This window comes from Coptis chinensis, chromosome 4 (assembly GCF_015680905.1).
Source record: "Coptis chinensis isolate HL-2020 chromosome 4, ASM1568090v1, whole genome shotgun sequence".
NCBI classification, from domain to species: Eukaryota; Viridiplantae; Streptophyta; class Magnoliopsida; order Ranunculales; family Ranunculaceae; genus Coptis; species Coptis chinensis.
The window spans coordinates 90,269,342-90,293,727 of NC_141459.1; the positions used below are offsets into that span (position 1 = coordinate 90,269,342).

Genomic DNA, 24,386 nt, shown 5'->3' on the forward strand with positions numbered 1-24,386 from the left:
CTGTGCAACACATGTACTGATGAGTACAGATGTGTGGCTGAGATCAAGGATGCGTGTAGGACTAGAGTTGGTAGAAATTCTGTAATGATGGGGAGTGGTTACGGTGGTTCGTATTTTGCAGTAATGGAATGCGTAAGTATGTCTTTGGAAATAATTGCTTCTAGAAGATAGATGATGTCATGAGATAGAACGTTCTGCGTGAGGATGTGCGAGTTGAGCTGCTTTGGAGCGATCTCGTAGTTCGGGTGCGCAAGCTAATGATGCAAGTCGCTCTGAAGGCAGTTCGGGGGACAAGAGCATGAGGTCGGATGGTATTTTCGCTATGCTGGACACGTGTCTGATATTCCTAAATGAGAATATCATTCTCTCACATAGCCCCCTCTCAGTAGGTCGTGTTGTACATTGAAGCAATCTGCTGAGAGAAAATGGTGGCACGTGTTGAGCATGAGTGAATAAGCGAACTGGCATGAATGGAAATACCCACCGTGCTACTGAGGTCAATTTGTGTTGTATGACGACTGATATAAGATGGTTGTTGGCACGTGAGAGAATCTGAACAGTTGGTGAACAAAAAAATCACCGCCTCATTTTCCGAGATTTTGAAAAGACAGATCTGTAGGGGCGTGTTGTCTAGAGTATAGAGTATAATCATGATATGCCTCGGGAACTGAAGGATCGGCTGTATAAAACCAAACTAGAAATATGAAAAGTCATTTTTTGTTTCTCCTCCAGCAAAAACGCAAGCTAGGCCCAGGTTAGTGCTTCTGCCATTGTTGCTCTTCCTTTTTTCTTCTGTTTTAACGTTGTGTGTCCAGTAGTTAGGTCGGCTTTAGCTTTTGTTGTTTAGGTTTGGTATTTGCTAAGAAAAAGGAGATGTATGACTCTGATGATACTCGATCTGAGGAGATTCGAGAAGTGTTTTTAAGTTGTGGTGAGTATGAGGAAGATAGAGAAAAGTCAGTGAGGTGTGAGAGTGAAGATGATGATGAGGATGAGGCTAGGGATGAAGAGGATGCACGATTTGATTTTGTGGCTGCTATAACTAGCACTTCAGGTCGCGAAGAGGGATCATCTTCTAGAGGTCGGGTTGCCCCCTAGGGTTATAGATAAACATGTTGTTAAGGCTTTCGTCGATCTGCGAGAAGCTCAACCCCTAGGGTTGTACATAAACATGTTGTTAAGGCTTTCGTCGATCTGCGAGAAGCTTATGGGATAAATGTGAGCGACCTGGAGATACACGAACTGGGAGAAATCGCCAACGTGTTCAGTGAGAGGTACCATCCGGCGAACTACGGGGTAGTAGTCTACGAGGGGCAGCTGAGAGCTGGTATGAGGATACTGTTCTCGAAGCAGGTTTGTGAATTCTTGAACTTTTGTGAGAAAGCGCCTTGCCAGTTCGTGGGTAACACCTGGCGGCTGCTTAGGTGTTTGACCTGTTAAATGTGAGTGGTGAATATCGCATAGAGTTCGCTGATATGGCTGAGCATTTCTCTGTGAAGCGATCTCGGGCTCTTAACTTTAGCTTGCAAACACGAACGAGAAAGTTTAGCGTGCTGGACGGTGTGAGTAACATGGCATGGGAGAAAATGGCATTGTTATTAGTTGGGAACTTCTGTGCTGGAAGATTTGTTGTGAACACTAGGGTTTGCAACTTTTCAGGTGGGTACCAGTGTATTGTCTTATTGGTTTGATGTTGTGTTTGTTGACTTTGTATTTGAACTGTTTCTTGGTTGTTTTTGCAGAGGTTGTTATCAAAAAGCAAACTAAACGTGGGGTGATAAAATCATTTGCAAAACTCACTCGAGCTCATAAGCAAAAGAAACTACCCGAAGTAGCGAGCTACTTTGTATAAGGAGGAGGCCGCATGATCAGGGAGAAAAGGAAAAGCCAAAAGAAAAGGGCTCGGGGCCTAGTTATCCATGAAGCTTCTTGTGAATCAGTGATGGAGAGGAGGAATGACAAACTGGTGACGTGGGAAGAGAGAAACTGATATTGTTCTGGTCAAAAGTGACTCGCAGGTGGTGCTGGAGCCTCTGGGGCTGGTGCCCTGAAGGGGGGGAGAGGTTCTGGTGGTTCTCCCTATGACTTGGAGGAGATTGAGTTCATTCCTCGCGAGCAGAGCAGCTCATTGAAGAGGAAGGTTGATACGGGTGAGCCAAGAGCGGCTAAGGTTGCCAGGGCTGCAGCGCTTGTGATTGAGGGCAGCTCCAATGCTGGAGGTTCGTCTGGTGGTAAGCGCATGGGGGGTAAGGCCTCACGTAGTTCCAGGTCGAGGGCTGCGCCCGACCTGAGCATCTTGGATCTGGAGACCTTTAGGGTTAATCAGAGCCAGCCACCAGTGCCTCGAGAGCACAGCTCGCACTACAACAAAACAACACTTTTGTGACGGCTAGGAGGCGTCAGAATTATTTTTTGTGACGCCTACAAGGCGTCGGAATTTAGGCGTCTGTGTTGGTGTCAGAAGTATTTGTGACGCCAATATGCCGTCACAATTGACATATTTACTGACACCTGTACGGCATTACTAAATATGCATTACTAACGCCTGTACGCCGTCACTAAATGTGCATTACTAATGCCTCTACGCCGACACTAAATTTGCATTACTGCCCAAAAACTGGCGCTATAACTTGGCGCCAAAACAAATTAACGCCTTAGTACCGTCAATAATTATAAATTTGCCTTTTTTTAAATGCTTTCGCGGTACCGACAAATTATTATTTATTTTAAAAAATATTTGTTTTGGTTTCCATCCTAATATTTATATTTTTTCATCAATTCATCACAACAATGTCAGAAAACTCAGAACTAGTAGCCATATTTCTTCCCAAACGATCCTCAGGTAAGTGGTATTCCCACCAGCAATTTATTTAACTTAACAAACAACAGTCAAACTTGATCAAATAGAATAATCCAAAACTCTATCACACTTCTCTTCTTTCCTGCTTTTAAATATGTGTATACATAACTTTACAAGAGAAACTAGACAGATCAGGCGCATCTAATGAACTACTCACCTATTCTATCACAAAACAAGGCCAAGTTGGCTTTCCTAGCTCCAATGAGTTGAGAACTTAATTCACCTTATTTTGACCCTCTTGACCACACTTCTCCTTAACCAGCTCTTCCTGCATTTTGCAGATAGACCCCAAATCGGTTAGTTGAGGCTTGAATACATACTTCCATCTTCCAATATAATTTACAAGCTAGATTCAAGATAACTGTATTCATGTCTTTTGCCGTAGTGAAGTAAGCTTGCATATGTTCGGTCCCAAACTCCTACAAAGAGAGACTCGTCATCTGGACTCAATGATATCCCAGAAATCTCCCCAAAGAAATCAATTTCTTGCCGCCGCTTGTAATCTAAGGTGGTGTTGTAAATATGGACAAAATCTGCTGGTTCTGCCACCGCCATGAACTTCCCATCAGAGGATAAGCGAATTGATCTAATTGCACCCAAGTTGCCCTTAAGAACTACAACAGGTGATGCAAGATATCTAGTATCCCATACTCGGCACGTCCTGTCTCAATTTCATGTGGTTGGATGCCATGCAGTAGCAAATGAGTAATCCAAATGACCTACTAATGAAGCGACGACCTGGGCATCAGAGGGAAAGAAACACAAAGATCAAAGGTTATAATACGAGGTAAGATACAACAATTCACCAATTTCCCGATATAATCAGCAATATATTGGAAAGTCAGGGTCCAATAAATATGACAACATCAACATTGTGGGCCTTGATTAAAAAAATATATATATTAATGTACCTTTCGACTTTGTGAATCCACAAGCGCTCAATCCAGGTGATCTCCTACAACCGTACCAAGTCTACCATCCGGACTCATAGATGTATGTTGCCAGGTAGGTAATCAGTTAGAATGAAGTAATTACATGATACCATACAAGCATATAACCACAAAAAGAATATCACAAGCCATAGGTAGTACAATAGTTTAAGGATCAAAACTAAGAATTAATCCAAAACAGTTCATATCCCAATAAAAAATAAAATTTAAAAAGACAAAAACAAAAACAATAAAAAATAATAATATTGATGTATCAATGCAGCTATTATAAAAAAAAAACATACCTCAAGCCATTAAATATGTCAATGGCATTTGTGATTGAATTATCATCGTAGGTTGTCTTGGTACAGAAGCTAACGCCTTTCCTATCCAAATTCTACAAAGCATTTTTAAGTTTAATTATATTTTTACCTCAAATCAATATATAGAGAAGAATATTGGAAAAGACACCCAATGTCAAGCGGATCATCGGACTCACCTTACATGTAACTTCTCATTGAAAACCTCCAAAGAACCAAACAAATTGTTTTTGATGCTAGTGTCGATCCTCGAGTTTATGTAAAACCTTCTAAAGACTTCACGGTGTTTCTACATAAACAAAACGTTTGACAATAAACATGCAAAAGCATTATTAAAAAGGTTACAGGATGTATATCAACTATATTATTTTCAAAGTGAAATATAACGAAGAAAGGAATAATAGCAGAGTACTATCCTAGCATCTTGCTTTCTTATACATAGATTTGTTACTAGAAATTAAAATATAAACAAAGATATTAAGAAAAAAAATGGCAACTATAAGAAGAATTTATGTCTAAGACAAGTGACATTATGCATTTTCCTGAAAATAAATAGCACATCAACGTTCTCCATAAAGGTTTGAGATCAAACCTCATTAGGTGCGACATGTCCAGAAAAGTTGAGAACCTCTGACAACTTGCAAGACAATGAAGACCAGTGAATAAGTGAATAGTTGGACATGAGATAGACATCATGCTTTGAAGTAGCCCAAACCAAATTCCTGAGCTGCAAACATTTAACCGAAGTCATTATTCAAGTATCACTAGACAAATACGAGCTTATGGCATGCAGCCAAAGAGAAAATGGTGACAAAATGAAATAAGTGTAAAAGGCATAACGGTAGACTACAGCCTCGCAACATGTTCAAAATTGTCAACATTAAAGACTACAACCTCAAAACATGTTAAAAGTTGTCAACACTATAGATTAAAAGATAGCATAAAAACGCTTAGATTTCTGATTGGACAAGACTACTTGAGCCAGGGCCCAGAAATCACAGTTATGCAATCTACTGACAGTCAATTCTAATGAGAGTTGTTATACAGTTATCCTAGCTGGAATAAAAGTTATGAATGGAAGTGCTCCCCTCGGATCATAGAGCATACATATCCATGTAATTCCTTGGATTTTCATTTTCTAGTTTAAACAAGTCTCAAAATCCCTGTACAATTTTCAGCAATTTCTCCTTCTAGATAACTGTAGTTTTCTTAGTGCATATGTTTTAAGTCATTTTTTCTTCCCTTACTTCCATATTTATAAGCAAACAACTAACTAGAGCAATGCCAAGTGTAAACAAGGAATAGAAGAAAAATAAGGTCTTTGCTACAAAAACATGCTTCAAAGAAAAGTTCAAATCTGGTTCTATTAGTGAAAATTACTACGGGAAAAAGATGCAAGCTTAAAAAGGGGGCATATAAGTATATAACCACTTTAAAAACCAACTAACTACTAACCTGAAAGTGAAGAATAGTGGGCTTCACCAATCGTGTGTTGTGCCAAAACTCATAAAAATTACCACCCTTCTCCATTTGCTTACATTCCTGAAAATGAAAATTCCATAAGAGTCAATATTATACATTACAAGCAAACACTAAAAGATGATGCAATAACAAACCTTATCAACGACTTCCCCAGATGAAGGAACATTCTCGTAATTCTTATACTGTTCAATCCTAGTTTGTCTATGTTTCTCCCTCGTTATATTCAATCTCTCCCATGGAATACCTTGTATATCCTTTCCTCTCCTTGCTTGTGTAGCAGACGTATCCGTCACATTCAGTAATTGCTCAATACCCAAACATATTCAGTAAAAACAAATATATAACAAAATTTGTCCAAAAATTTAAAAATATGAGGATAAAAACTAACACTATCCTCGTCTCCCTCTCCGTTGTTGTTATTCCTGTTGTTTTCTCCTTGTCTAACATAATAATCCTCGTCCACTTCATCATCAACATTCATCATCTCACCTTCTTCCGCCATCCCAGACTTAAATCTAAATCCTAACTAACCGATCCATGAACAAATAAAAAAAGAATCTTTTTTTTTCCTGTTATCTCAATGTTTACATCAAAACAGTATTAAATAATACTAGGAAGGAATAAATTTAACAAAGAGAGAGAGAGAGAGAGAGAGAGAGAGAGAGAGAGAGAGATTGAATAACTACTTTTTCAAAAACCAAAGTACGGTGTTGTGGGTGTTGTGAACCTGAAGGAGACGACCGGGACGCGCCACAACGTTGTGAACTTGAAGCCATTATATTAAAATCAACCTAATAATTTAAGAAAATGAAGTAAGTTCATCAAAAACTAATATAGCACAAACTTGTCACATGATAAGAGATATTGGCACAACATATAATTAATCAACCAAAAAGAAAAAAAAATAATAGAAAAATAGAGGTCATGAAGTGTACATTACCAATAACAGAAAATAAAGTGCATATTACAAGTTTACAATTACTATCATTTGTGAACTTTCTGCATCAGGGGTAGCAAATTAGGTTGGTCATAAAAAATAGACTGGACTTCAGTTGGCACTTCTAGATCATCTACGTTACTACTCAATCGAGGAGGAGGATGTATGACCACCCACCAATCAGGATTTTTCAAATCATTTGAATAGAACACTTGACTAGCCTTGGAAGCAAGATGACTGGCTCATCAAGTTGATGGACACTCTTGAGCCTATTAAAGTTGACCATCACCAAATTAGAATCGGGACAAAGTTTACAACCTAGCACATCTGGAATCATTCACAGCATTACACAAAGTAGGCCAGTGGAAGAGAACATAGGAAATAATTTTTAGAAGTGACATGGTCTAACATCTGACCTCGAGCAACTAAGACTTGATACTAGCTGAATTTTTGAAATTGAACCACAAGGTAAATGTCTTAATCCATAGAGTCCTACACTCTAGAGTCCAATCTTGTTTGAGCTATCACATAACTAATTAGAATAAGGTATAGAATGAAATTTTAATCCTATCACATGTTTCTGATTTAACAGTACATATTTCTCGTAACCCGGATGAAGAGGCACTCTCCATGACAATTGAAACATAAAAGAACAGAACCAACAAAACAATTCAGTGGTCCATTCAACATTTGTAAAAGGCATAACACATCCTTCATGTCTAGTACAATGTTCAATTTGGTAAAAGTCTAAAAGATGATGATAACTAACCATCAAGAGCACACCTTCACTAAGTTAATTACTATCAAAAGACCACTTTGACTTTTTGGTAAACTGTCAAGAGTAAAGACAAATATTCTATAACAGATTGATTCACAGATTATGTGAAGCAGGTCTTATAGTTGTAAAAGATATTCCATTTAATGAAATAGTTCAATTAAATTAATTTAGTGCCACAGGTCAAATAAACAAAAGAAGCAATGTGAAAAGTCATACCAGATGTATCTTTCGCCGCTTGGTTTTGTGCTTGCAAAGCATCCGAACAGCAGTGAGCTTGAAAAGGGGGGGGGGGATTTCAAAACCCTAACATGATTAATCACAGCAATTTCAAGGCTTGCGTACCTTCTCCATCAAATTTGATGGCTGAAACAATCGACAGTCTCATATTTAACCACAAATTTCATGTCTTGCCTACCTCTCCATCAAATCTACAACATTTATAAGTGTTTTTCCAAACCTATCACCTTCAACGTCTTTGGTTTCGGTACCAGTAGAAAGAATCTTCGAGACTTATTTCAATCGTGCGTTTCTATAGTTTGTTCAGCCTTCATTATTTTTTAAAAATCACCAAGATTTAATTAAAATAATTATCGGATTATTAGTAACGGTTTTAGCAGTTTTGTGGACGCTTAACGCGTCATTCATTCAACCGATCCCCGACGCCAATTTAGCGTCACTAATGAGAAAAACCAAGTGCCACAAAAATCTTGTTATGGTGTAGTGTCGTCGGTGAGGTTGAAGGTCCCGAGTAAGGTGAGTGGGAAGTTTAATTTGTTGTGCCGGATGACGACTTGGATCGCCAAGTAGTGTATGTGGACGACCAGGGGGTGCAACGAATAGTGAAGCGAACTGATGTCAGCTATAAGCCGAGTATGATTGCGGCCTACATGGTTGATTATATGTCTCTTGATGGTAATCGCAAGGAGCTGGATTCCAAAGACCTTGCTGAAAACCTGAGGCAAATGGATTTGGCTCATTGTTTGGTAAGTGAGATGTACGAGCTTAACCATTAGTACCGTTCTTGAACTTCATGAGTTTATTGTTGTGGCATTTTTGCGTGTGCAGCTTGTGAGCGGATACCATAAGTTGAAAGAGATCGCTCAGATTGCTGAATCAGAAAAGGAGTCTATAGGAAAGTTGAAGGAGGAGCTCAGGAATATCCAAGACGTACATGTGCTTGAGCTCAAAGAGCTTGAGGAACTGAAGAAAGAGCATCAAAACGTTTGTTTGGCGAAGATCCTGATGAGCACTGAGCTGGACGGAACGAAGCTGGAGCTTAATACTACGAGGGCGGAGCTTAATTCTGCAAGGGCAGAGATTGATAGGGTGACTGGCTACACCCAGCACTGTAAAAATGTTGCTCAGCAAGCTACTGAAGCTTACAAAGTTCTGGACGCTAATTTCCTCGAGCTGGAGGTAGAGTATAAAGCTTTCAAAGAGGAGCATGAACGCGGGGCTCCTAGTACACCGGTGGTACACGTACTGGGAGATGCATGTGATGCTCCTATCTTATCTGGAACTGCTTTGGAGGTCGGTGAGTCCCTAATTGAAGAGGTCGCTCCTTATGTGCCTGTGGAAGTAAATGTTGCTGGTACTTCAACTGTTGCTTGTGATGAAACCATCGCGAAAGGCAACTGGCTCCCTTGTCTATTGAAAATTTGTCTGTTATTTCTTGAAATTGAAAGTTGTGAGTGTTTTTGCTTATTTTGATCTTATAAGCTGTGATATAATAGAGTTAGTTTCCTGGGGTAACCTGGGCAGTTCGCCTTACTTAGTAGGTTTCCTTTGTTATACTTTGAACGACCTGGCTTCCCGGATTATTCTGGGGAGTTCATGGGGTGATGAATGGTTGCTAACCGAGTTAGATTTCCTGAGTAGACTCAGCAGCTCGGTTAGTAGATGAACTGGGGCCTGAGTTTGGCCAGGCAGTTTGTTCTTTTGCCTTTATTAAATGCATATTTCTTCTTTTTGCTCAGTACCTTGATGCTTTGAATGTGATTAATTTTACTGCTTTTGTTGTACTTGCCTAGCTGTGTAGGCACCCCTGGTAAGAGTGGGTGAGGCTAAGTAGCCAGTGTTCTTGATTAAGCGTCACGTTGTTTAATCGGTCCTAGTTTAATCGGTCCTAGTGTTGTATGTCCAAATAGTGATAGGTATTAAGGCCAAGTCATCCATAGCGACCTATCTTATGGAAGGGATTGTGTTAGATGGTGATAAAGAAGAGCTTAGAGGTAAAGATTTGGGGATGACTCTGGGAACCATGGATATGGCGTGTTGTTTGGTAAGCTCTTCATCTGGTTTGGTTTCTTGATGTTTTGTTGGCGAATATAACATTGATGTTCTATTTGTAGTTCCTTGCTCGGTATGATAAGCTGAAGCATACCGTCCAATGTGTTGACAATGACGAAAGTGATGTGAGCAAGGCTAAGGAAGAGTTGGTGAGCATGCGGGCTGCATGGGAGACTGATAAGAAGAAACTGAAGGTCGTGATGAAAAAACACCAGGACGCTTTAGATGAGAGGTTGGTGTTGGTCAGCTTAATGATTGATTTGCGGGAGAAGCTGGTTGTAGTGACGGAGTACGCTAAGCATTGGCAGGCCGTTGCACGAAAGGCACAGGGCGTATATGACTGAGTATGTGGAGAAAATGCCATGTTGGAGGAGATGTACTTGCAGCTGAAAGAGGAGTGTGATCATGGGGCACTAGGTACAAGTATGCTTGTCGTACCAAGAGATGTGAGGAACGCTCCTTCGACCAGTGTTGCTCCTGCTGTGCTTTCTGAGGATAAACACATTACTCCTGGTGCTTGACTATGTTTGTTGGATGTCTTCGTCTTTGGTGTAAGTTATGAAATATTATGACGACTATGTCTGTTAGCTATTTTGTAAGGGATTACATAACAATAGAACTGGTGTCCTAGGCTTGTCTGGGCAGTTCGCCTTTCTTTATTGTTACGAAGATACAAAATGAATTGGTTTCCACGTAAGTGGCAATTCGATAGTTTCAAAACTTGTAATCAGACCGATCTGGATTTCTGGGTAGACCCTGCAGATCGGTGGATTTATGAACTGGTTTCCTGAGTTTGTTTAAGCAGTTCGAATTGTGGATGTTATGGAATGTATTTATTTTGATTATGTCCAAGTGCTTGTACATATTGTTTTGTTATGTCGTTGCTGCAGCCTCAGGTTATAGGTCGACAACAAATACGAAATGTAAAGGCCAAAAAGCCTGGGAGCTCGAGTGAGCATGGTAGCTTAGGAAAGCGTGTTGCTCGTGGAGAGTGCTCTCACTGAGTTGATCCTAGAGTTATAGGTGATCAACTAGTAAGAACTATAGAGGCTAACAAGCATATGAGCTCGAGTGAGCGTGTTACTCACGGAGAGCGTTCTCGCTGAGTTGATCCTAGAGTTGTAGGTCATCAACTAGTAAGAACTGTAGAGGCTAAGAAGCTTATGAGCTCAAGTGAGCGTGTTAGCTTAAGAAAGCGTGTTGCTCGATCGCGGAGAGCATCCTCGCTGAGCTGATCCTAGAGTTATAGGTGATCAACTAGTAAGAACTATAGATGCTAAGAAGCCTATAAGCTCGAGTAAGCGTGTTAGCTTAAGAAAGCGTGTTACTTGCGGAGAGCGTCCTCGCTGAGCTAATCCTAGAGTTGTAGGTCATCAACTAATAAGAACTGTAGAGGCGAAGAAGCCTATGAGCTTGAGTGAGCGTGTTAGCTTAAGAAAGCGTGTTGCTCGCGGAGAGCGTTCTCGCTGAGTTGATCCTAGAGTTGTAGGTCATCAACTAGTAAGAACTGTAGAGGCTAAGGAGCCTATGAGCTCGAGTGAGCGTGTTAGCTTAAGAAAAAGCGTGTGTTTGGAGATTGTTATTACCAGCTTTGGCTCTGACGAGTCGTTTATACATGATAACAGGAATAATTAAAAAAACACAACGGAAATGAAAGAGAAATTTATTGATAAAACTTCTTTAAAGAGTAAGTGTTCCAAGGACGTGATAATGCTTGACCATCCTGTGTTTTGATCCAATAGGCTCTATTGCCAACAACCCGTTCTACTATGTAGGGGCCTTCCCATGTTGGTGCCAATTTGGAGTCATCCTTAGTCTTTTTCAGGACTAAGTTACCGGGGCTGAAAAAGATCGAGGGTTGACTCGCTTATTGTATGAATTCTTTAGAGTCTGGTGATAAGATGTCACTCTGATAGTTGCTAGGTCATGGCGTTCTTCCAATAAGTCGACCTCTCGAGCGAGAACGGAGTCATTGTGCCCAGATTCAACGAGCTCTGACCGAGTCGTGGTGATTGTCAATTCGGTAGGAATAACGACTTCTGTGCCATAGCATAGTGAAAATGGTGACTCGCCTGTGCTAGAACGAGTTGTAGTTCGGTGAGCCCATAGGATGTTCTCTAACTGATTTGGCCATTGGCTCTTGTTCTTTTCAATCTTTTTCTTCAAATTTTCCAAGATTGCTTTGTTGCTAGCCTCTGCTTGACCATTGCTTTGGGCATACTGGGGAGTGGAGAATGCATGAACGATCTTCCACTTTGCTAAAAACTCCTTGACTATTTTTCCCTTGAATTGAGAACCATTGTCCATCACCAGTGTGTGTGGCAAGCCAAATCTAGTGATGATGTGTGTCCAGATGAAGTTTCTGACATGTGACTCTTTGACTTGAGCTAAAGGGACCACTTCTACCCACTTAGTGAAGTAATCAGTGGCAGCAAGAACGAATCAAAATTCGGTGCTTTTCTGTGGGATTAAAAGTCCCATGATATCCATGCCCCACATGTGAAATGGCCAAGGGCAGGCGATGTTGATTAACTCGCGAGCTGGCTGGATGATATTGTGGCAAAATGTTTGGCATTTGATGCATTTTAGTACGTACTTCTTGGCGTCGATCTGCATTTGTGGCCAAAAGTAACCTTGAGAGATTGCTTTGTGTACCAAAGAAAGACCTCCAGCATGGTTCCCGCATTCTCCCTCATGGATTTCTACAAAAATCAGTTGACCTTGTTCTGGGCTAACGCACCTCAAGTGAGGTCCGCCCGCAAACTTTCTGAATAGTTTGTTGTTTACCAGGCAGTAGCGACGTGCTTGGAATTGAACTTGTCTGGTTTTGGTACGGTCTTCTGGGGTTGTGCCATGTTGGATGTATTCTATGATGGGTTGCATCCAGGTTTGACTCATATGATTGTCAGAGAGTAAGCACAGGTCGCTGATTACCAGGACGTGCTCATCTTGATAAGCAAGTCGGTCTGTCACTTCTATGAGTAATTGTCTGGGGGCACAATTCGGTGTTTGAGTAGCCAGATATGCTAAACTATCCGCGTGGCGATTCTCATCACGCAAGAAGTGGTGTATGGTGGCTGTCTTAAAAGAAGGAACTAACTGATAAACAACTTGAAGGTATTTAGAAATGTTACCTTCATGGGTAGTGTACTCTTTAGCAATCTGGCGAATAACCAGTTGCAAGTCACTAAAGACTTTTAGCTCTTGGACACCGAGCTGTAGTGCCGTTCTAAGTCCTATAATCAGAGCTTCGTACTCCGCCTCATTGTTAGAGGTCGCGAAATCGATGCAAACTGCTTTCTCAACCATAGTGCCGTCTGGAAACACTAGGACGACTCCGATCCGTTTCCTCCGGGATTGCTAGAACCATCTACGAAGAGCGACCAGGCTGACTTGTCTGGCTGTTTGGTGGTTGTGATATCTGTTTCTGGCTCCCAGTTCAGGTCGTCAACAAGAAAGTCTGCTAGAAAGTCAGCAACGACCTGTCCTTTCTGAGAAGTTCGTGGGACAAACTCGATGTGATGTTCCTCGAGCTCCTCTGCCCATATAGCCATGCAAGTTGTCTTGTTGTCTCTAAGGAGGATCTTCTTCAGTGGGAGGTTGGTGAGTACTTTGATTGGATGTGCTTGAAAATATAGCCTAAACTTCCTTGTAGAGTATAGCAATGCGAGTACTGCTTTTTCAATGTAAGAGTAATTCTTTTCAGCTGGTGTTAGTGTCTTGCTTGTGAAGTAGATCAGCTTTTCTGATCCTTAGTCCTCTTTGAAGAGAACTGAACTGATAGCAAAGTCAGAGACCACGAGGTAGAACCCCAATGTTTCACCATCTGTTGGTTTTTCCAGGACAGGTGGTGTTGTCAGGTACTCTTTTAGCGTAGAGAACGCTTGCTGGCATTGGTCGCTCCATGAAAACTGTTCCCCTTTTTTGAGAAACTGCAGAAAAGGTCGGCATTTGTTTGACACCTGTGATATAAATCGGTTGAGAGCTGCAACCATTCCTAATAGTTTCTATATTTGCTTCTTTGTCTTTGGATCGGGCATTTCCAAGAACGCTCGAATCTGGTATGAATTGGCTTCGATCCCTCGTAGTGATACCTGATACCCAAGAAATTTCCCTGAGGATGCTCCAAAAAGGCATTTTTCGGGATTTAGCTTCATCTGAATTCGGCGTAATCTGGAGAATGCCTGCTCGAGGTGAGTGAGGCAATCAACTGCTTTCTTGCTCTTGCCCACCATGTTGTCTATATAGACTTCCATGGTGTCCCCTAACATGTCCTGGAACATGTCAGTAACAAGCCGTTGGTAGGTCGCTCCAGCATTCTTGAGGCCGAACGGGAGAACATTATAGCAATAGATCCCTTGCTCTGTGATGAATGAGGTTTTCTCTTGGTATTCTTCTGCGAGTAGGATCTGGTTGTAGTTGTTGTAAGCATCCATAAATGACAAGAGTTCATGACCACAGGTCTGGTCCACGAGTCGGTCGATTCTTGGTAAGGGGAAACTATCCTTAGGTGTTTCTTGGTTGAGATTGGTGAAGTCTACGCAAAGGCGAACTGTACCATTCTTTTTTGGGACTGCTACTATATTAGCGATCCATTCTGGGTAGTCTACCTTTTTTATGAAGCCTACTTTTTTGAGTTTATCGACCTCATCATTAATTGCTTTTTGGAATCTCAGGGATAGTTTCCTAAGTCGCTAACTGACTAGCCTAGCATTGGGGTTGACATATAAATTATGACGTGCAATACTAGGATCTATAACAGGTACATCAATGTACGACCAAGCGAAGACGTCTTTATTCAATGATAAAAAGTTTACAAGTTGTGCCTTAAGAGTAGGTCAAGGTTAGCCCCCACATAAACAAACTTGGGATCGTCTTCAGTTCCTAGGTTCACTCGCTCCTTTTCTTCAGTTTGGACTGCTGCTTTTGAAGCTGAGGCGACCTCAGTGGAGCTGGTCGTGGATGATGCTTTGTCGATCTGAGGAATGGAGGTCTTGGCAACAGGAGTTAGGGCGACCTTTATGGTTACGACAACAGGGGCTGATGCAACCTATGTGGTCATGACAACAGGGGCTAGTGCGACCTCTGGGATCTTGACTGGTGGATTAATAGGGGTTGGGGCGACCTCTGGGGTCCTGACTGGTGGAGTGACTATTTTGATAAAGCCCACAGCATTCTCCTTTTGCATTTTGGATTTGACCTTAGCAATTAAATCTTTCGCCATCATATAGCTGGTGGGCTCGCTCTTGGTTCGGATAGAAGGCCCAGCAGATTTGTTTGCTGAGAGGATCTGATTGCAATGGTAAGCCTCGAGCTGGTTGCTGCGAAGCTCTATCATACCTCTGGGGCCAGGAAAACGGAGTACCTGATGGAGTGTTGATGGTATAGCTTGCATTTGATGGATTTAGCGACGTCCTAGGATGGTATTGTAGGATGAGTGGATGTCTAGAACGTTGAAATGTGTGTTGATGCTGACTTTGTCCTCCCTGGATCCCATGGAGACGGGGAGTATGATGTCACCAATTGGGTCAGCTCGAGAGCTGATATTCATCTTTTTGCCTTTTGCTTTGTTAGAGATTTGAATCTCTTCTTTGGCAAAAGTGCGAATTCAAAGATTTTCCTTACGATCTTCGTGTTCATATAGTTTGGAGTAAGGATTCGAACCAACCTAAATTCTAGGACCACTTACAACTTGGTTTTTACTCTTTTAGGGAACTAGTGAGTAAGTTTAAATATGATTATATTAATACTAAATATTTGGTTTCTTTACTACACAAAAATTAAAAACATTAAGTTACGAAATCATGCAACTAAGACACAATAAAATTTTACTAAAACAAAAGCGGAGAGTTAATTCTCCTCATGTGAAGATTACTTTTGTTATTTGATTTTTATAAGTGCATTAAAATCTTCCTAGAACTCATAAACAAGTTCTACTAAAAGAAAACTTGATCCCTAACAAATATGACTCATCTCTAAGCTCATATACATGCTAGCATGTGGAACCAAGCAATGACTTATCTCTAAGCTCATCACTTGATCCCTAACTAGACTCTACACCAACTATCATTTTGGGATAGGATGTAGGCCTAGTTGTTCTTCCTAAACACCTACTAAACCAAATAACAAGACTTTTCCCTCACATGAGTGTTATTAACTCCCCACAAAGGGAAGGTTTAGCTCATGATCTTTGGGCTAAAACTAAAACAAGTGTGGAATGTAAAAAGAGAGAGAGAGAGAGAGAGAGAACAAAAAGAAGAAACTATCTATTTATAAACTCACTTGTATGAAGAAGTGAGAATTTTTCAAGAGGAACACAAGGTTTCCTCCATTAAAACTATTACAAGCTTTTGTTTCCAAAACCAAAAACTAAAAAAATACTAAAGATAAGGAACTAAAATAATACATGGTAAAGGAAAAGAAGTCAAGGGAGTAAATGGATTGTCCCCCCTTGTTTTGTTTTCTTCTCCATTTGAGAGAAATCTCATTTCCTCCCACGTGAAACACCAAACCACATTTACTTCATTTTTATCCACCACATTAAAACAGTGACACCTTGCCTTTTTTTTCACTATTAACACCTAATCTAATTAATTACATGCAAGGTGTCAACTTTGCACCAATAATTTGGCATTTTTGTCTTGACATGCTCCATGATTGATGACTCATCAAATCTTGCGGGCCCGTATAGTGGATCCACATGCAGTCCAATGGTGGTTCGGTCTTTTGGAAATTTTACAACTTCCCGCCTATGCGTAGAGTTCATCGCTCTGATTGTCTGAGCAGCTCACTTGTCGCATTCAGAGTCCTGGTTCAAGAGGTAGGAGCTTCGGAAGTTTGATGCTTCTGTGCGGATTTGTTGGGCTTTATATGGCTGATTTGAAAGAATTCATATATACATCGTTCCCCGTGCTTTAACGCAGGTTTAACCAATATTTTCATGTTTACTGCGAATACCTGCAAAAGTACGAAAATATATTTATTTCATGATTATTAAACACATAATTAACCAAATTTATATGTCTCAATGGAGTTTCATATTACAGTTTTGGGTGCTTATCACACTGACATTAAAACAGATAAGTGGCCAAAATGTGTAGTCCTAACTAATTCTCGTTTCGCAGAGTGCAGTTGCATTGACCATATGCAACAAGGCCTTAAACCACTAGGAATTTCCTAGTGGACGAGTTATAGCCGCGTGAGAGTTTTCCAGAGAAGATACTCACAAACTTCATTTATACTATAACGACTCAGTGACAAAAACTCGTTTCCTAAATTAATCTCAGATATCCATACATCTCTTCAGCAGGGAACGAGGATTGATTTCTTTGAAACTCAAGTTAATATGTATTCAATAATTAAAACATCTACATATGATAATCCATACAGTGAACTTTGCATTGAAATGTACTAGCAGGGCCGTTTCTGGATCCTTTGGAGAGCGTACCTAAATGGGTTCTCATAGGTATATGTCGAAACACAATTCCACTCAAAATTTTACCACTCAGGTTTTGTTAACTCCAGTGTGCAGTGGGCACACGTTTTTCCACATCATCTGATGGCGGTCAAAGGAGCCGATGTCGATCAATCACATCTACTACTTATTATCACACCACCCTACTCCTAATTGAGCTAGAGGCCTTTATTAGGTATTGTGGGGATTAGGTGATGGTGTATAAGAAAATGGAAATGGATAATCAAAATTTACGAGTATGAGAGAATAGGGTCTTTAAGATATTTATACTAAAGAATTCATTGTTTTCTTTCCTTCTTCTAACTGAGTTTTCCAACTTTGTTCTTAAGCCTCTAGATACTGATGTTTTTTTTTTTTTTTTTTTTTAGAGATTGCTTAAGAACATGATTCTATTTTTCTTTCCTAAAGCAAGTAACTAACTTTTATTTGGGACAAGTCTTTCTCTTTATTTTTCCACATTTCATCCTATTTCTCATACTCATCACTTAGGTAGGTTCTTTTATTTTGTTTAATAGATGGGTAAGGAATTTTTGGTGAAAGTGAAAGGTTTAATGAAAGGTTCAGTGGAGTGACTAGCAGTAAAATTTGTAACAAGTAAGAATTTTTAGCTATGTCGATCCAAAGAAGGCCTAAATTCTCGCCTAGGGTTCGGGTGGTGATCAAGTAAGTAGATGCGTGATTTTCTCTAATCGGAAAAACTACTCCTCTGTGTCATCACACACAAATCAGTTATGTCAAGGCTTTTGGTTAGATTCTCACAGGATTTATAGTTTAAGTAATTAACCGTTGGTTCCAGAAACTTACTGCTATGTACAATCGATGATACTCAGTGCATGAATGTTCATGAAAAGATGTATAAACTATTGCATACGTATTATCTTAAGTTTCTTAAAACAAATCCTAATTCGGATACTAATGTGAGATTTCTAGACAATTTTCATCATTGAGAAGGAAACCAGACTTTGTCACTAAGTACAATTATTAACAAGAAAATAAAAACTATATACATTGTACAATATGCCTAATTTTTGCTACACGTTTAAAAACACCCCCAAACTTAATGATGCTTAGTCCTCGAAGTATCAAGAAATAAAGAGAGAAATTACTTGAGAACCGTGAGCAAAATTAGGGCTAGATTGCTGGAACAGAAAGGTTAGATAACATAATATATTATTCAGAAAGAAACAATAAAATGTTCAATAGCACACAAAACATAGCACACCAAACATAGCACACGGAATAATGAAAGACAATAGCACAAGAAACATAATTTTTAGCTAGATATATGTGCAATGACAAGCTCAAATTTACCATCCAGTGGGATGTGTAGGTCTGGCGTCCTCAATAAGGAAATGCATTTCCTTAGCATCGCACCAAAAGATAATAGTCTGCCAAATTTCTGCCCATTCTTTGTCTCCGAATTTCCTCAAATGTTTCTTCATATTTTCATCGGGTAACAACTAACATGCCTCGTAACCGAAGCGGACGCCTTCCATTGCCTAAACCTTAATGAACGAATGATTTTGTTTGCTGGGCATATAGAGTTTACCTTGACCTAGTCATGAAAAGTAGCTGCAAACTGTGGGAAATGTGTCTTCATGATTCAACAAGCGGTTCTGAGTAAAAGAATATAATCGATCCCGAAAAGTGCGCGAGCTCATTTCAGATTGGAGATAACACAACCTAAGATGTTAAATAATGTATAACCTTGAGCCAGTGCACTGAATACTACGCAGGCAGCCTCATTGGCAGTAGAAAAATGCCAATCTCCCATGATGTTCAGGAGTACAAACAACATCGCAGTCCCCATGTTCATGGTCATGCTTGCTAAGGGAATGATGATGTCGCGCCATGGCACATGGCCAGCTCCTTCTCGTTTAATCTCAAGACCATCACCGTAAGTTTCGTGAAACACTTGCCACTAAAAGGAATGGTAAGAATTATGATATATGTAATGCCATGATGCGGCCGGTTCGTGATATGGAAGATCCAAAGTTATGGCAAGTTGTTGTTCAGAAAAAATATGATGTGTGTCACCAACTAGGATTGTGAACCCGTCTAAGTAGAAGCCATGTGCATGATTGAATGCTGGTGTGTCCTCCATATTAGCATAATAGTATGCGACCAAACTAGGAGAATAAGTTTGGTCAGGTTGAAGAACTAGGGAAGACCACCCAATGTTAGTGATGTAGTCACGGAAGAGATGGCCATAAGTATTGGAATCCATCATAGACTGAAAGGATTGCTCAGGAATGAGTTTTGGAGGTGTCATGTTTGATGAAAATGCAATGTTTGATGAAGATGCCATGGTGGATGAAGTAAAGAAATGGGCAATGAGAAAGGCAACTGGATGGATAAATGAGTACCCTCTTGTAATGACATTGAAAATCACATGTTAAAATTAGTTAGTCACAATGTAAATGATTCTAGCAAGCATTTCTTACAAAAGAAGACACAAAGATAAGAACAAAATTAATAATACGACGAAAAACGTAATAATATATGCGATTATTTATTTATTCACTTGGTATTATTATTCCATTTTTATTCAATAAGAAAATCATGGATTATGATTATGATGCTACTGGAGACGTATATTGTGCACCACAGTATTTAGTTCTTCAATTTGTTGTCTGAGCTGCATCTGAATGTCCCCTTGGCTGGCAGAGAGTGTAGTTTGATTTTCCATTAGGAGAGCGTGATTTTGCAAGGACTAAGAATGATTTTCCAAGATTTCCTCCTGTTCAACATCATGCATTGCTTGACGTTCTTGGAATTCCTTAAGAGTTGTAATGATGATATTCTGACGAGCGTATAATTCCCGCATGTCGTGATGAAGAAATTGAATGCTTTCCATGGGATTAAAAATGTTTATCATGGCATTTTCATCAAAGAAAAATTTGGAGTTTGAGCTTGGGTCGTTCTGTTCATCTGTCAGAGTGTCAGGAGTCTAAAAACCAATGGAGTAGTCTGTTTGGAGCACACTAATATTTGCTCTTTGAAGGGGTGTCTCTGGAGAAATTAATGGATAACCCCAACGCATCATAATCTGCATGACTAAAGTAGGTAGAGGTGCTGACCTTTTTGTTTTCCTGGTGATCGCGTTCCAAAGGTGTTGGATTAGACAAAAATCATCCCTTTGAGTCTGCAAAACCCAAAGTAGGTGAAGTTGAGACTTTGTGACTTCTGATTGGTATGATGTACCTACCACATTGTGTCCCAACCAGTGGAGCACAACTCGTTGATTCTGTTTCAAAGAGCGTTGAAGAACAACGTGATGTCTATTTCAGACTTCGCCATGGGATATGGTAGCTCATAGTCAAGTTTTGACAGAATCAAATGATGACTCTGGAAAAAGGAACTCCTGGGTATTCATTGGGATTTGAAGTATGTCGGAGATAATTTCCCTAGTCAATTCCAATCGTCGTCCATAGGCATTGAAATAGCATTTTCCATTTTCAGTTCCGCTAAATTGGTAGAACATCATAACCAATTCTTGGGAATAACCAGATACTGAATGATATAGAAGAGGCGTCCATCCTCGACGTACAATTTCAGTGTCAAAATAAGGAGAAAACCGGCCATCTTTAAAAAAATTCAAGTAGTCTTTCTCAGGCGTTATTTTTCTTGGTTGATCCATTTGGAAGTATTACTGAGGGAAGTATAGTGAAGAATGCTTGAAAGAGAATGGCTGAAAAGAAGAGATTTATAGGCAATCTATGAGTCTATACCAATCAGGATTCCAAGTTTAGGTAAATCCAAAATTAATATATGAAAACACAAGTGGCTCATGTGTTGTTGTGACACTGACCTTTATGAACAGCAACAATGGGTATCCATAGTAACTCTTTTCATGTCAGATTTCCACAAACAATTAATGAGATGTTAAAATGATAGAAAGTATGGGGGAAGGTTTCACATGGCAGTTAGACCTACCCATAATTTCAGAATTTATGATCATGCCTTAGTAATAAAATATGGATAGAATAATCGAAGTCAAGTGTGTGACAAGTGTTACGCATTACCATGTAGCGTCATAATCTTCTCTGAACACCATGAGTAGAGATAGAATTAGATGGTAATTTCTTTGTTATGGTTTTCTTAGTTTTTTTTTTTTTTTTTTTTTTTTGTTAATAGGTAAAAATACAACTAATACACACAAATATTTAATACGGACTTCTCCATTTAATACGTAACCCGTACAAATGGTGGAGAATTATTTAACACACCATAGTAATATACAAAGTGACAAAGGCAAAGAAAGATGTCGGTTACATAGATCTAGATATTCTGGAGCATGTTATGCATGAGCGACAGTAGAACAATGATAAACACGGTTATCACGAATATTGTTACAACCCATTCGCGTTGCTCCTTTTCCCATCGCTCAAGTTGATTCATTATGTTGAAGAAAATGAGAATTTGTGAAGAGAAATTTGTGAAGAGTGAGAGAAAGGGATGAGTGAAAGTGGAAGAGGAGAGTTGGATTTATAATTAGAAATCTGACCATTTGGATCAATCCGTTGGGTTTTGACCGTTGGGCTTTGAGAGTAGGCCCAGTGCATCAAGGAACAACTAAAATATTACGAACTACAATAATTTCATATCATAAACAATTTCTCATTCAAACCGTCTGGAGATACAAAATTATGAGAAATCAAATGATATATAATTTTTTTTTTATCACTAGAAAAATAAAAATACAATGCATAAGGGAAATAAATGACATGGTCATTTCTAAACCAAGGAAAATAAACAACTACTAGGAATCCTCAGGGTTAGCAGAGGATGAACCAGGGTTTCTACTCGCCGCCGGCTCTGACGAACTCTCGGGCTGGTGCCGACCGGGTCTGGAATGTGGCCCAAAGACTCTAGCAGTTGATCTTGGAATTGCTGCTGATTTGCCATCATCATTCTCTGGAAACGGCCTTGGCGATTACGCATTTCTTGCTGAAAGTCATTTTGGGAAGTAAGCATCTCTTCCTGATGAAGAAACATCCTGCGTATGCTAGTGTTCATGTGTCTCAAAGCTTCCATGGGAGTGCTGATTCGGTGCATGATATCCTCATTAAAACAGTTGGGTGGTAAAGGAGGAGGAGGAGGTACGTTATCACGCTCAATATCATCTCTAGCTACTGGGTCCCAGTGGTCCAGAACACAAGTCTCGAAAATTCCAAAATTCTCGAAAGACCTTGTTGGAATGAAAGGAGTAGCAGACTGGAATCCTAAGTTAAGCATAAGCTGAGTAACAAGTACAACAAGAGGAGTTGACCTGTTTGACGCAGTCGTAAGAACATGGCCCAGGAAATGGACCATACATAAAGTATTCTTCTTCTCCTAGAGGATCCACAGCAGGTGCAAGAATGTCTTGTTCACGTCAGACGTCTTAGAAGTTCCAATGACGTTGTAAGCCAGCCACTGAATGATAGCTAGTTGGTTTCGTCTGAGCGAGTGCTGGTACATGCAGTTCGAGCCATTATTGTACTCTCCTTCGAGAAGCGTGTCAAACATTAAGTCTATCATAGTCGTATACTTTAACAACAACAGGGTCGGACTATCTGAGTTTATCGGAATCTGTGCTGTATTCGATATTAACTCCAGCGTGAGTTCACGTTCCAACCCATTCGCCGTAATCCAAAATTCATCACCCCGGAAACCACCATTGTTGTAAAACTTTAAAACTAAATCTTCCGAGTAATTAGCCGGCACTTTGTGCAACAAATACTCCCACTCCCTATTTGCAATTTCTTCATCGAAAAAGGGATGAAACATGCCCAAATCGAATAGATTTTGAAAATTCCTCTCAAGTGTGATTCGGCGACGTGCTGCCGTAGAGAGGTCTAGCTGTTTTTCTGAGGGTGGAAATTGCTTTGAGTGATGGAGGAGATGGTGCTGGAGCGAGGAGGTTCAAATTGGGGGTTTTTAGCCCGCGTGCGCGGGTCCAAATAAAGGCTGTGTAGTCGCGTGCGCAAGTTGTTTGTGTGGGGGACCAAGATCCGTAATCTAAGGGGAAGAAAAGTGAGTGGCTGACGCGTGGTGTGGCCCGCGGGTTGTGTTTTGTGACCGGATCCGTGATTTTGGATCAGGTCCAATTTTTGGCCCAAGCCCAAATGATTTTCAGAAATTCCCCTTATGTCCCGAAATATCCCGAAATTTCAAACGTAGAATTTCGATTCATTTTAACTCCAAATTGAACAAATAAGATATCAAAACGATCGGCATTAAAAATGCCATCAACTGGGAAATGACAAAATCACATTCAAACCTTTTTTTATTATTATTATTTGGGGGGTTTGAATCTTGTAAAAACAGAACGCAAACCCCCACTTTTTTTTTTTTTTTTAAAGGAAGTTTATTTATTTACAAATTATATATACAAATGTACAAAGGGAGATAAACATGTTAACAACACCGGATTTCAAGAAGAAAATCATTACTGTAATATGAGGCAACTGTCATATCGGCTCTGGGGCGAACCCAATCCAGCCAGACTGTGGCTTAACCTTTATGTTTTGGGGGCTTAGGGTTCAGGACGGTACCATCCCTGACCAATGTGCAATGGTCTAATAATAATATTACCCTTAGTACATATGGTATAGCCTCAAACCGCCCCGAACTGTAATCAAATAGAAAACTATTCGGGGTTAGCCTGGTGAAATCCATTGCCCGTGCGAACGAGGGACCATCCGATGTTGCATATCACGACTCTCTTTGTGAACAACACTTAGTGCAAAGGTGAAAATAAAAGACACGAGTATAAACAAGTTGAGTCTTTTAACGTCAGATCCTCAAGACGAATATGAGTCTTTTAACGTCAGATCCTCAAGACGAATCCCAACCTGTGGGAGCAACAAGACGACGACAAAGTTTATCCTACTGAGCTAGTGTCAAACAATAATATACCTTATACCGGCTCATATCGGATAGTAGATCAAGACCTGGACAGAAAGGTGTTTGACAATTCATACACCACCCCATCATTTTCGCCCGTCGCTTCCGAGCAAAAGTACTACGACCATTACCTATTCGAGATGGGTGAGATTTACACCAAATGATGAGCTAAAGTTCGCGAGGAAGAGAATAGAAAAGGGAAGAGAAGGAAGGAGTTGAAATTTTTGGTACCCATTGTTTACCAGAAGGCACGTTTGCTCGATGAACAGAAGACATTTATACTCAGTTCTAAAGTAAAGTTTTTTTTTTGTGGACTAAGGTTCTGGCACTTGCAACCACACACTCTAGGGATTTTTAGAAAAGAAAATAGAAGAGGGCCCGGCTACCCTAATGGCATACTTTCCATGTTTATATCACATGGAAAGA

At 40.0% G+C, this 24,386-nt stretch overlaps 1 pseudogene across 1 annotated transcript; it reads right to left on the minus strand.

The window, feature by feature from the left end:
* Positions 1-3,099: 3,099 nt before the first annotated feature.
* LOC147505561 (putative WD repeat-containing protein C2A9.03) lies at positions 3,100-6,093 on the minus strand (annotated as a pseudogene). The gene is made up of 8 exons (XR_015221078.1): positions 5,980-6,093; positions 5,726-5,908; positions 5,565-5,651; positions 4,702-4,836; positions 4,289-4,385; positions 3,991-4,186; positions 3,772-3,858; positions 3,100-3,598 (listed from the first exon to the last, which is right to left on the minus strand). The product of XR_015221078.1 is annotated as a putative WD repeat-containing protein C2A9.03 (transcript).
* Positions 6,094-24,386: the final 18,293 nt, after the last annotated feature.